The 13,194-nt window shown below is 45.9% G+C and overlaps 1 long non-coding RNA gene across 1 annotated transcript; it reads right to left on the minus strand.

The window, feature by feature from the left end:
• Positions 1–1,029: 1,029 nt before the first annotated feature.
• LOC135825559 (uncharacterized) lies at positions 1,030–12,474 on the minus strand. The gene is made up of 3 exons (XR_010555079.1): positions 12,125–12,474; positions 5,906–5,979; positions 1,030–1,161 (listed from the first exon to the last, which is right to left on the minus strand). It is a non-coding gene; the product is annotated as an uncharacterized LOC135825559 (long non-coding RNA).
• Between the last annotated feature and the right edge of the window lie 720 nt (positions 12,475–13,194).

Below are 13,194 nucleotides of genomic sequence, written 5' to 3' on the forward strand. Positions count from 1 at the left end.
AGGGTACGTTCTCTTGAACACCGGTGATGCTATGCAGGACGCAGTTGCTCGCTGTCAGTTTGCGGAACTGAGTTCAGTCAACAACAGGGCTAAAGTGATGCGCCCATAGCTCCTGCCAGGGAAATCCATACGTGTACTCTCCAGTTTACTAGTTGACGGTATCATGCACATGTTGAAATGACCGTGTGATATCAGTATCGCCATGCCGGGTCAGAACGCCAGCTGCAGTCCATCTAATCCGATCTAGCGTGGTCCGAGCCACTGGTGTGGGGACTGGTCCGTCCTTTGCTCCGGAGTTGTCATCTCTGCTCACACGTGCGCTGTGACTGCACTCCCCAATTGATGTGGCTCCAACCAGTTCTTGTGTGGAAATGCACGTAAGCAGTTACTTGCTCCTGTACTTCACAATATTGCTATCATGCTCCTGTTCGCTTTCTGCAAAGCACACAACACCCATATGTATGCACAAAGCCCAAAACACAGTTATATAAGCAGTCATGAACATTGTTAGAGTGCTCAATTAATAGCATCCAAAGGACAGAACCCATGAAACTGTGCAACCAGATCATGACACAACAGTTGTACATACTACCGTAAAGTCGCGGATAAAAGCCGGGCTTATAAGCACATAAGCCGCTGTCTGCATCAGGCTTCAATGCAAACCAGGCTTGTATGCAAACCATGCTTATATGCACCACTGATATTTTTGCCAGGCTTGTATGCACATCGGCCGATCCGGGCTTGCATAGAAGCCAGGCTTCTACGCGCGACACGCGTAGATCTACCACTGACTACCGGTATGGCGGCAGTTTTACTATGCACTGTACATAGCACATGCACTCTTGACCTACCCGATCCGCGCTTGCATAGAAGCCAGGCTTCTTCGCGCGACAGGCTTATATGCATTTGACCCGTTTGATTTTCAGGCTTCTATCCGCGATGTGCTTGTATGCAAACCCGGCTTTTATCCGTGACTTTACGGTATCTGGATCTTGTGCATGACAGGTGCAGCATTGTACGTACCATTCTTTCGTACACAGCTGAGGCACCAATATATGAGCTTCATATCAGCAAGGAGATTGAAATGGCGGTTGGATATTCATGACGCAGAGGCTGCGGAAACACCTTCGCTGGTTTGCTGCGGTAGACCAGCACATTGATCTGTTGGGAATGCCCAAGTAAAATAATACAATACAGGAGTTGGATTTGAATATGATCTGCTCATCCATTTCAGCATACTAGTTTCAGATTGCACAATTTGCTGTACACATTGAAGCTGGTCTGTAAAGGGTTAGGCTGTGCATACAGGAGAATTCTCGCCAGTGTAAGTTTCAACCAACCATAACCACAGGTTGACTGGAGCATTTACATGATGCTACAGGTTTAAGTCGAGTTCAATCCAACTCTACCCATCATGAACCCTCCCCCCATGGGAACATAATAATAAAACCATGTAACTTCAACTTCTGTTCCCATATTAGGGAAGAATATCTGAGGTTACATTTGTTCGGTCATTCCAGAATGGGCATGGAATGCCGTCGGTACCCATCACGGAATCGGAATGAGTGTAGTAAACAAACGCTCGAGCATGCATTCGAGAATCTGGCAATATTTTTACTCAACTCCGGAAACGACGGTCGAATGTTTTGTTTACGGGGTAAATGTGGTCATGTAGATCTACGAGTTGTTGCAAATGATGGCCTTGCGAAGTCTACCGGTAGCCTACAAATGATGTAGCTGCTGTTTTGCTTCCATAAGTTTCTACAGTCGTGGCCGAAGAAATCCAACACGCGAGTCAAAGGTAGCACTGCCTTTCCACTTCAATACGGAGGATTAGCAAGACGAAATTCGCGTTCGCGTTCGCTCTCCAAAGAAAGTCGAACTCAGTGACGGAATTCGCGTTATGAGAAGGATTAGCAAACAGAATTCGCACATGCATGACGTTGACACGACGTAGGCAGTACAGTGTAGTAAATTTATGACTGCCCTGACACGAATCCACGATTCGTGTTCCGACTACTTTTCCGAACGAAAAATGCGAAAGTTCGCAATCCAGTCGCGAACTGAAAAAATGTTTGCGAACGCGAACGCGAATTTCGTCTTGCTAATCCTCCGTAATGACATCATGCACGTTTCCAAAACTTATCCGCAGTGGCCGCATATGCCTTGGTGCTGCTTTCGGCACGTGGGTTGGATTTCTTTCGTCACAACTGCGGTAATTTTCTCCAAAAACAGTTATGAGTAATATCCATGGTTAAACATTTTTCTTGTAAACAACCACCTTTTCATCTGTGAAGATTTACAGAGTTTTGAACCAGGTACTTGCCCACGGCAACTCCGAACGCCTATAGTGTGTGACCCAGGGAGAGAGTCATAAATTATACCCCAATCCACTTACGGCGCACCTCCTTTAATTGAGCCCCATATATAAACTCTACATAGACAACTTTACGTGAGTCGAATGCAAGCTCTCGAATTCACGAGTTTTTCCGCCAATTTTTTTAAGTTACTCCACTTTACGTAGCTCAGAACTTGTCAATTATTCATTGCATTGTGCAGAACTAGCCCTTTCTCGACTATTTTCTGGAGTTACAGATTTGTTTCAAACCATTCATTATTGTGATGCCTTGCATGCAGTGGCAAAGCAGAGGCATAAACACTAGTTTGCCACTCAGATCTCATACACACTATCACGGATGGCTAGTTTTCCACCGCATACAAATTTAACATTCAAATCTCAATACAAACTACAGTGCTCCCCAAGGAAATTCTATTTAGAAAGTGAATGGCACGCCGGACGCTGCGCAACCCTAGACCTGCAAACACTGTGAGGTGAACTGGTGCAGGGGTAGACTTTATCCATGCGATCGGATTTCATTAAGCAGCACAATAAGCACAGTCTGCATGCTTTATTCTCACTCTTGACCAGCCAGCACAGCCATTTCTTCAGCAGAGCACCCAACGTCCTCAGACCCAGACCGAGCTCATGCAGATCAGCCATGGCTGCATCCTCACTCTCACATGGGGGTCCGTTTTCGGCGTCGCTTGCACCACCTGTTATCAATCGCCAAATCATTTGAAATTGCATGAATACTATTGCTTTCACACATTGCTTTTGATCTAGTTGCACAATATAACGTTGCAGAAAGTGTGTCTCGGCCGCATGACATCATGCCGTAGCCCCCCGGAGACTTAGTTTTCAAATTATTTGTAGAATGCTTCCAATACCATTCGACTCCGCAATCCGAACTCTACCGACTCTGAAATTGAAATGTTTCACCGGACTTCCCCCGATGTTTGGAGCACACACATTCTTCCCCTCCCCCTCCCCCCCCCCCACACCAAGAGTACATAACCCCCCAGAGTGTGCAACGCCTGACCCAGCTGTGCATAGGGTCTTGGTCGAGCGTAATTGGATCTTTGCGTCATTGTACCGTACACATCTGAGGGGAAACCTGGGGAGTCGCGGGTACTCTCGGATCAGAAACAACAGTGCTCTGCCTCGAGACCGGCGTTGAGCTGGTGTGGAGTGTACGCAAGACATCAGAAGATCCGACTACGCTCGACCAAGACCTTATGCAGAGCTGGATCACGAGTTGTACACTCTGGGGGGGGGGGGTATGTACTCTTTCTTTAACACATAGTACATAGTGAAATTCTGTACCATGCTGAGGTCAACAACTGACAAAGTATGCCACTCTCAACACCAACTGCAAGATATTCGGTGTCAAATCCAGACTATCGTCGTTATTCTTCTTCTACTTTTCTTTTGCACATAACGTAGGCGGCGGGGTATCAACTTCTGTTTAGTTTGTTTGTAGAATGCGACCATAATGTGTATTCTGCAAAGATGGATTCGGGAAAGCAGGAAAACATCTGATGTGTTTTCATGGGATCTACCATAACTATCCTCCCGCCAACATTCAGCAAGATGGAAGAATACGCTGTGCCACACCACACGCAAGCTTGCTACGAGAGTGATTCGTATAACATCACCGCCTCTTGGTCGCAGTCACGAACAGTACCCGGTCGACTCATTCATGTCGGATAGAGTTAATTGTGATAAGATGACTCAGAAAGGAAGGACGTGAACCACGGAGATATTCGAAGTCGTCCGGATGATACCATCAGCACAGCCACTATCCTGCGGAGACAAGGAGCTCCCTTGCTGTGCAAGCAGCCATGTTGGATGCCGGATGTAGGCAGGCAGAAATAAATCCACGAAGATACCTTTCTCCTTTCTACAGCAGGATGCAGATTCGGTATTATTGCACACAATATCGTGGGGCTACAAATCCAGCATGCGACACATGTAAAACCTTTGAGGCCCATTGAATGGATATATCAGTACCAGTGTACAGTACATACTTTTAAAAGCGCAATCTGGTGTAACTCGGCCGTCATGTGACCAAATCGGACAATAGAAAGGTCTATCGACATTCCAATTGTCTTAGCCATAGGCTCGAAAAAACCAGAAGGAGATCCGAGGTCAGAGAGTGGAGTTATGAGACTCGAACTACATTCGCTCAGCAGAGTCAACTCGGGCACGTGCATTTTGATCTAGTTTTTGGGGGTTACCCCTGACTTGCGACCACAGATAGTTCACGTCATCGCAAAGGCATGTTTCTCAGCTCTCATGTAAAAAAAGATATGAGCGATCTGCGAAACTTTTTGGTGAAATGGCAGAGAATTTGAGTTGGGCGCTCGCAATGCTGGCTTCAAAGCGCCGAATCACGCTGTGGCGCTGGTTCTGTGGATTCAATGATGGGTTTCTGGCTATCGCTAGCCAAGAGCTTTCCATATAGCCCAAGATCACGAAAATCGGCCAGAGGACACCATAGTTACGACCAGATAAGTAACTGGGCTTGCGTATGCAGTGCATTCCTTGAAATAATTGTGGGCCCTAAAGGGTTAACTAGATTGATAATGGCAGTGAAACACCCGGAATGCTACAGCACATAACAAGGCCGCGGTCACACCAAAACGGGCTGAAACAAGGCCAGCTGAATCGCTGACTGAAGTGGCGATCTGCACGCTCCCTGCACGGTCACACCAACATGCGCTGACCGGTGGATTAGTTTTGCGTCGGAATGATAAACTAGCTACCAGTGATTTCCTTCGTTGGCCATGCACAACCTCTCGTCTTTTGCAAGCATGGACAACTCTCCGTCAGGTTATTTTCTATGTGTTTGACTTATTCGCTGTGATGAATTTGATACGCAAACAACTTTTGGCTATTGCCTTGGCTTTGGTCACCGAGTCAATGCTCAGGATTGAACGGAAGGCTGAAGGAAATGATCAAGCAAGCGTTCGGGCTGCTGCAAACTCGATCGAAGAACACAGATTGAACAGAAGGCTTAAGGAAATAATCAAGCAAATAAATGACCTATTCTGCACTGCTCGCCTACTGTCCTTGGTCAAAACCAAATATCAGTAGATGGCAACGAAATTCCACCAATATTCCCACCCTCAAACAATGCAAAACTAAAAAAAAAACGCGTCCTGGCGGAATTCAGCCGGCCATTTGCTGGCTGAATTTCACCAGCTGGAAGTGTCCGACGTTCCGCGATTTCCATCATTTCCATGGAAACGGCACAAATTCGGCTCGGAATGGGGGGAATGGTTGAAATTTTGCTCGCTGTGACCACGGCCTAAAGGAGCGCATTTTTCAGACGTGATAAGTTTCACTCGGGTAAACACCATTTTTGATTGATATCTTGTGTTACAACTCTACCTGTTGACAGGTCACTCACCATAGATTCACCAGGTACACATCTGCACGTATCCCGAAGTACCAGACTCGGGCATAGAGTGCATGAAGATGACATCAAACCTTCTTTCCTAGTATGAAGACAACATCACACCTTCTTTCTTTGTATGAAAATGACATCACACCTTCTCTAACCTTGTATGAAGATGACATCACACCTTCTATCCTTGTATGAAGATGACATCACACCTTCTATCCTTGTATGAAGACTGGACACAAACAAAGAACATAAGCCGCAAGAAAATATTAATTTTCTTCATTATTCCATTAAGTCTGAATCCTTTACAAAGCTATACAGGTCTATCATCGCTAATACGACATGGTTACAAGACACACCTCATTAGCAGGCAACGATCAAAATCACCTGAAGCTTGAAACGTGTACGTAAATTCACGTACGAAGAGTAAATAATAATACTTAAATTACAAACTATTTGGAAACCACGGGTTACCGGCTAACGAGGGCACAGGTATACATGTACGGAGAAACGGCTCAGGATAAAGAACTCTGTACATGACTTAAGGCCAAAACCAAAAAAATAAGTAGAAGCGTACTACTTATTCGCAAACCCCGGCTCAAACAACAGACTCAGTCGGCTGAAAAAAGCGTCATGGCCAGCAATCGGGGACGCTTGAGAGTTGTGATTTTGTTACTCCTCCGAGTTGTAATTTTAGCCTGGGCCAAGCGCAATGAGAGGCCTTCTACAGAAGAAAAACTGGAGAAAATGCACGTTTTTTGATTCTTTGATGGAATCTTTGTAGCTCGTCAAAGTTAGTTGCTGTATGGAACAGACATTGAATATTTTACTGTGTGCACTCATGTACTCAGGTATGCAGTCTCACTTCCCGATGATTTTGGCAATTTTGGTTGGAATGAATGCTGCTCTGCGGCCCTCGGTGTGCATAGCCTGCGTTAGCAGAGCAGCTGAAAGGACAGTTACTATGGCTTGTTTCCGGTTTGAAAGTGGAGAGACGACCATCGTGCCTTGAAAAGGAGTAGAGAGCGACAAAGGTACGTCGGTAGCTGATTTTCGCGTGCTCCTCGTAAAATTTGAATGTATCAATATAGAATAATAATTTCGGACTGAAGTCAGTGCGGCGGTGGGTGTACAGTTTCCTTTTGGACTTGTAGTTATTTCGTTTCGTACCTACATATATGCTAGTGTCATGATGGTGAAGTGGAAAGGATAATTCTTTTACTGCTTCGTTCGGCCGACTTTGTTTCGTCCACGTTGAAAAGTGACCCTGAATATGGGTGAGATCGCAAAAATATTGGTTGTCAACGTACTTCATGGCATGCGATTGCTGGCCATGATTCTGGACAATTTTTTGGTTCTTACTGTAAATGATTCTGAGCAGAGGTTTACATGATTGTTATGACATAATAATCATGTAAACCTCGTGTTGATCTGCATTGCTCTTCTCCATCAAGATAATATTGTTAAATTCATGGACAAGAGCAATGCAGATCAACACGTACATGCATACTGAATTCATGTACACGGCGTATGCATTTGGATTTCAAACCAACCGGGTACACGTGTATCTGGCACAAGCCTGGCCACAAGTTCAGAGACGGGCACGTTCAAGAACGGCTACTGTGCATCAGGGAGTCGTGAATATTTGACGGCACCCTGCACATGATTATACGTTAGAACAAAGAGTACTAGTAGTTTCAAATCTCCCTGGAGATTCTCTTGTTAGTACAGTAAAACTTGTAAGTAAAGACCACTGTGACTAGCGACCAACCTGGTACTACAGACCACTGTGACTAGCGACCAACCTGGTACTACAGACCACTGTGACTAGCGACCAACCTGGTACTACAGACCACTGTGACTAGCGACCAACCTGGTACTACAGACCACTGTGACTAGCGACCAACCTGGTACTACAGACCACTGTGACTAGCGACCAACCTGCTACTACAGACCACTTCACCAGGCACGGACGGTCTCACATTCATATAATCCTATGGTATTATGGTTGTGCGGTGCAAACCTCTTACTACCGACCACCTGCCACTAAAGACCGCTTTCTCCGACCCAAGGATGGTCGTTAGTCAGATGGTTCACTGTACAGTGTATAAGCGTACTGGGCACTCTGTTCACATGCGTCTGCACTAGGTGCTGCCTGTTATAACAGTGTGTACCTCCTAGTTAAGGGGGTTCGGGACAGTTAGGCCCAAAAATTTAATTTCAACATCAGCCCAATCTGACATCAGGTTTGAATAGGTACAGCGTTATATTTTTGCTTAGTAACATCAGTTTTTCAATTGCCCGAATAGGTCTTGCCAAAAACACAATTTTCCTTGATGACACAAAATGACACAAAATCCCAAAATTGATGAGAAATCGTCCATAACATCAGTTAGGACAGAAAATATGACATAAAATTTTGCAGACTGTTCGAAGTATTGACTAAGATGATACCAACACCGAAAAATGTACACTTTGGTTGACGATGGGATCCAGGTCGTCATTTCCTGGAGAAGAACAAAAAGACGCAAAAAATGAAACTTTGAATATTTTTTGCAGCTTATTTTTGAGTTTGCCCCATATGTGGATACTTCAAACACGTTCTATAAGTGGGTTGGAACAGGTTTACCGCGGCGAAAATAGGGCATATTCTGGAGAAAAATCCAAAAAACTGTCAAAATTTGCCTAAAATTGGTAAATTCACGTATCTAGATTGCTTGTACTTCTCTGCTGCTGCTTTGGTCATAACTTATTGGATTTTTGGCTGTTAGGTGTTGCATAAACTCACTAGAGCCCTCGGCGTTCAGAACAATACAAGGATGGAATAGCTGAACTAGTAAATTTGCCGGAAAACCCTGGGTGCACGCATTATCGGTAGGTACTTTTCTCCATGATTACTCTCCTGTTGGCACTTGGTTGTGATACATGTACATGTAGCTATGATAGCGCTTAGCACTGCCCCATATCAAACTACAATGAAAGCTGACATGTTGGAACGAATCAGACAACATTGAGTCCTCTTGTTCTTCAACTATGTGAGCTAGAACGTGTCCCCACACTGGCAAAAATGATGGTATTTTACGGTGCGCACAAACAAGTGAAGCACTGTGCCACAGGGCATTACTTACAGTTGGGTTGCTGCTGGTTCTTCGCTAGGTGTTCAGCCACCACTAATATAATCTTCCTTGAGACTGTCACCCGTTTCTTACCTCCGACTTGCTCCTTCATCAGTCTGGAAATGGCTGGCTCACCACTTCGTTTGTAGGACCAGACAAAGTGCTTCATCACCAACCCACTGGCAGCTGCCCGCACTGCAACTGATTTAGAGAAGCACGTTGCTTGGACCAACGGTTGAAGGGTGGCCAGCCGCTTTTGCTGATGTTCTGCAAACTCCATCGCCGAACATGCTGATGCAAAAGTGACAGAGTGCTACAGGATACTGGCATCAGGGCAAGCTTCGACAATTATTATTTCAGCTAGGGCCGCAACATCCGCAACAGCATCATGAGCAGCGAGCTCATTCCCAACAATGAACTATAAATCAATCTGAGGCTGTAGCTTGGGAGCTCCGGTATCGCGGTTTAGGGATCAGAGTGTTCACCAATCACAAAATGCACACCATCGACACACACATCCGTGCACACACATACACACACTCACACACACACGCACACAAACACACACACATGCATGCTCTCACACGCAATAGAAATTAAATTCCAGACGAATATTTCTGCTTATACTGTAGAACACACGCGCCCGTACACACACACATACATTCACGCACGTGTGCGTACCCACCCACATGCATGTGCACACTCATGTGCATGAGTGGAGATGCCCGCATACACATGTCACACCAACATGCCCTGAGAGCGGTCATGCACGTGTGTATAGTATGTGTGCGAGGGCACGTCCACATGAGCGCATATGCATGTGCATGTTCATACATGCGTATGGTGCACACATGCACAAACATGCAGGTCTATGCAAGCACACAGACGCTCGCGGCCGCCGCGCATACAGTGTGCTCATACATTTCCATAGCCATAGGGTGACAATGACTCGCAAATATCATGAATAAATCTTATGAGATTGAAAAACGCACTTACCCAAAGCAGCTTTGGTGTTGCTTGTGGAAGCACGGGGACCAGGGTGTTGAGCAGTTACAGGGCTATCTGTATCTATAAAATTCTCCATCCCACACTGCTGACACGGAATGACAAGTACGCTGCCCAGGTCGTACCTCTTCTCTTCAACGCAATCAATGAGCGCCAGAGGTTTGCCACATCCAGGATTCTGGCACGCAGACAATCCCACAGCCAGATACCTGAGATGAACGATTCGTCGACCGTGAAGAGGGGCACTGAACGACCTCTTCGCGGGAGTCGAATCCAGTGGCGTTAGTGATGGAGATCGCCCTTTCCGTTTTTCAGGAACTCGATCGATCGTTTGAGTTTGCGAAGCGTCCCCCTCCTCGGCTTCTTCCATCGTCCAGGACGCAGAATGAGAGGCCGCGTCGTGGGTGACGGATTTCTCTCCCGCGTCTTCATCTCCACGACACGTCGGCAGGAGAACCGAGCTATCCAAAAACCGCCAATGTCAAAACAAATCCGCAAGTCCACTAGTGGCTGAGCTTCTTCCTCAAATCTTGTCTCGACTCGAGCACGCGCTGCGAAGTCATGGTCAAACTATTTTCTGTGCATGATCGCGTCCCATTTTTCCACTCCGAAAGGCATTATTTTTCAGAAAAAAATTCGGAAATCCAACATGGCGCTAACCGTCGCGAACCTCCTTAAAAAGAAATAATTACTCTAAATGACTCTGAACGTTCTTTTCCAAATGGTTCACTAAAATACCTTCCGACGCCCCTGGTATGGATCAGATCAACGTCACAGTTGACTGACTGTTCTCAACCAGACTGTGGAATCCTGACAGCTACTGAGAGAGGAGAATTGCCAGATGCATGCACACAGCACCAGTGCATGCACACAGCACCATTGCATAAACGATGCCAATGAGCGCTTTCGCAAGCTACTACTGTACTACAGTCCATTCAGAAAAGGTTGATATCCTAGCTTTTGGCCATAAACGGGTCAAATTTTGAGTTTTCGTCTCCTTTTTTTGGCAATCCCCCATGGAATGCTCTTCCAATTGTGTTTTTGAAGTCTATTTCTCCAAAAAGCAAGCCAAAACAAGAATAGGATTTCGGCCAGGTTTTGCCCCCAAAGCACTGAATTGGGTAAAAACCATGAAAATCCAGGCCGTTCACTCCACTTGCATAACAGTACATTTGCGGTTCGAACCCCAGTTGAGGTGCCTTTTTGGACCCTTTTTCAAGTTTCGAATCGCGCGCCACTGCACAGCGTACCACAAAATCACCAAACACGGAAGCTCTCCAGAGCCAGCGCTCAACCTTTTCTGAATGGACTATAGTTCCAGTACTCTGTCCCCGGGGGAAATTGCGATTCCGTGGCCGCGTTTTTTTCCGCCTTTTTGCGATTTTTTAAAAGACAACGTTTTCCCCGCGTTTTTTGGACTTTTCTGTTGCACTATACGTACACACAGTGCACTGTTCGGTCAGCAACGTCTCATCCGGTGGCGGCTTTGTACTCAATTATGACGAGCGCTTACACCAGAGACTTGTAACTGATTGATTTCACTACATACTGAAAATTGCCTCATATCAACTGCAAACTTGCCGCCGCGAGATGATATCAATAATATTCACCGCATATTTACCGCATATTTACCGCAAATTCACCGCAAACTATGCCATATTATGCCGCGTTTTTGCGATTTTTTCCGCAAATTTCCCCGGGGACAGAGTATTTGCAGGCAAAGGCATACACCTTTCGTACATACCGTAAAGTCGCGGATAAAAGCCGGGTTTGCATACAAGCACATCGCGGATAGAAGCCTGAAAATCAAACGGGTCAAATGCATAATATAAGCCTGTCGCGCGTAGAAGCCTGGCTTCTATGCAAGCGCGGATCGGATAGGTCAAGAGTGCATGCGCTATGTACAGTGCATAGTAAAACTGCCACCATACCGGTAGTCAGTGGTAGATCTACGCGTGTCGCGCGTAGAAGCCTGGCTTCTATGCAAGTGTGGTGCATATAAGCATGGTTTTCATACAAGCCTGGTTTGCATTAAAGCCTCATGCAGAAAGGGGCTTATGTGCTTATAAGCCCGGCTTTTATCCGCGACTTTACGGTAAACGCAGACCAAACACAGTTCAAGGATTTGGGTAAAAAATGGAGAAGGCCGAACGGAAAATAAGTGTTTTCTTACGGTGTTCAAACCTCCAGAATACTCTCTGTCATCTACAATAATATTTTAGAAGTTCTGGGCCATCAAATTTTTATATAACCTACCGTGCACTGTCGCGTTGCCGTCGTCTTGTCTCCACAGCAGTTCACCACCAGAAGCACCTGGGTCAACCCGCACTAAAATCCTGTGACTCAACCAAAATCCAACACGGACTGCTGTATTTCTGCTTCAAGAGTGTTGAAATTTCAAGTCTAATAACCAAGCTAGAGGCCGCAATATCTCCTTTGCCACAGAACGCCGACGTGAGACGGCATAGTAAAAATCAGAAAAACAAAAGTCCTCTTTGAAAAAGGTTTCTCTGAAAACTAAAGGCCTCTTTCGTTTTTTACTCAGCTACACGCACATACATCTGAGACCAAATATCCACCAGGCGTAACTACCGACAAAACAGGAGCTCATAGTCTAAAACTCTTATCCCAGCGAGTCAAGCCAACTCACTGTCACTCTACGCGTGACTTAGCGAAGTTTCGCAGCTCAAATTTGCGCCTGCAAAATAATTACCAGGGGTACCCGCGGCGCCCAGGTCTTCGTTTGTTCGCTGTCCGTGCACGGTTCTGTCCCTGTCTTGTTCACACCTCGCGTGTGCGCGTGAAGTCCATGCCTACCCTGTACAGGCTGAAGACCTACCGCGTGACCATGGTGACAGAACTGTGTCGTCCTTTGTGGACCCAACTCATCAGCGCAGCACAGAGAAAATGAGGCACAACCGGGGAAGTGAACTGCCTGAAAAGAGGAAAAACGCCAGACCCACCAGGACTCGAACTTGCTTGACATGAGAAATGCTCTAATCACTGCGCTACGGCAAGTATGGGATCCCCGACTGATCCTTTGAATTTGAAGTTCTCCCAATCCTTTCAAAAACGGTACCAAACATTTTAGTATTTTCATGTCACCCCGGACCCCGGTCCCAACTCAAAGTCAAACGGGGTCACTGGCAAGTATTAATATTATGATAGCGAGGAGGTTGTTTGACGCGTGCGTTCAGGCGCTGAGCGGTTCTTCTTACATATCGGCTATCACAAATAAAAATCACAAAATATGACTAAACATACAGTTGAATATCTATTACGACGTCGAGTATAGTGCAACATATCGTAGGCCTTGACGGATTATG

This window comes from Sycon ciliatum, chromosome 10, assembly GCF_964019385.1.
Source record: "Sycon ciliatum chromosome 10, ocSycCili1.1, whole genome shotgun sequence".
Taxonomy (NCBI): Eukaryota; Metazoa; Porifera; class Calcarea; order Leucosolenida; family Sycettidae; genus Sycon; species Sycon ciliatum.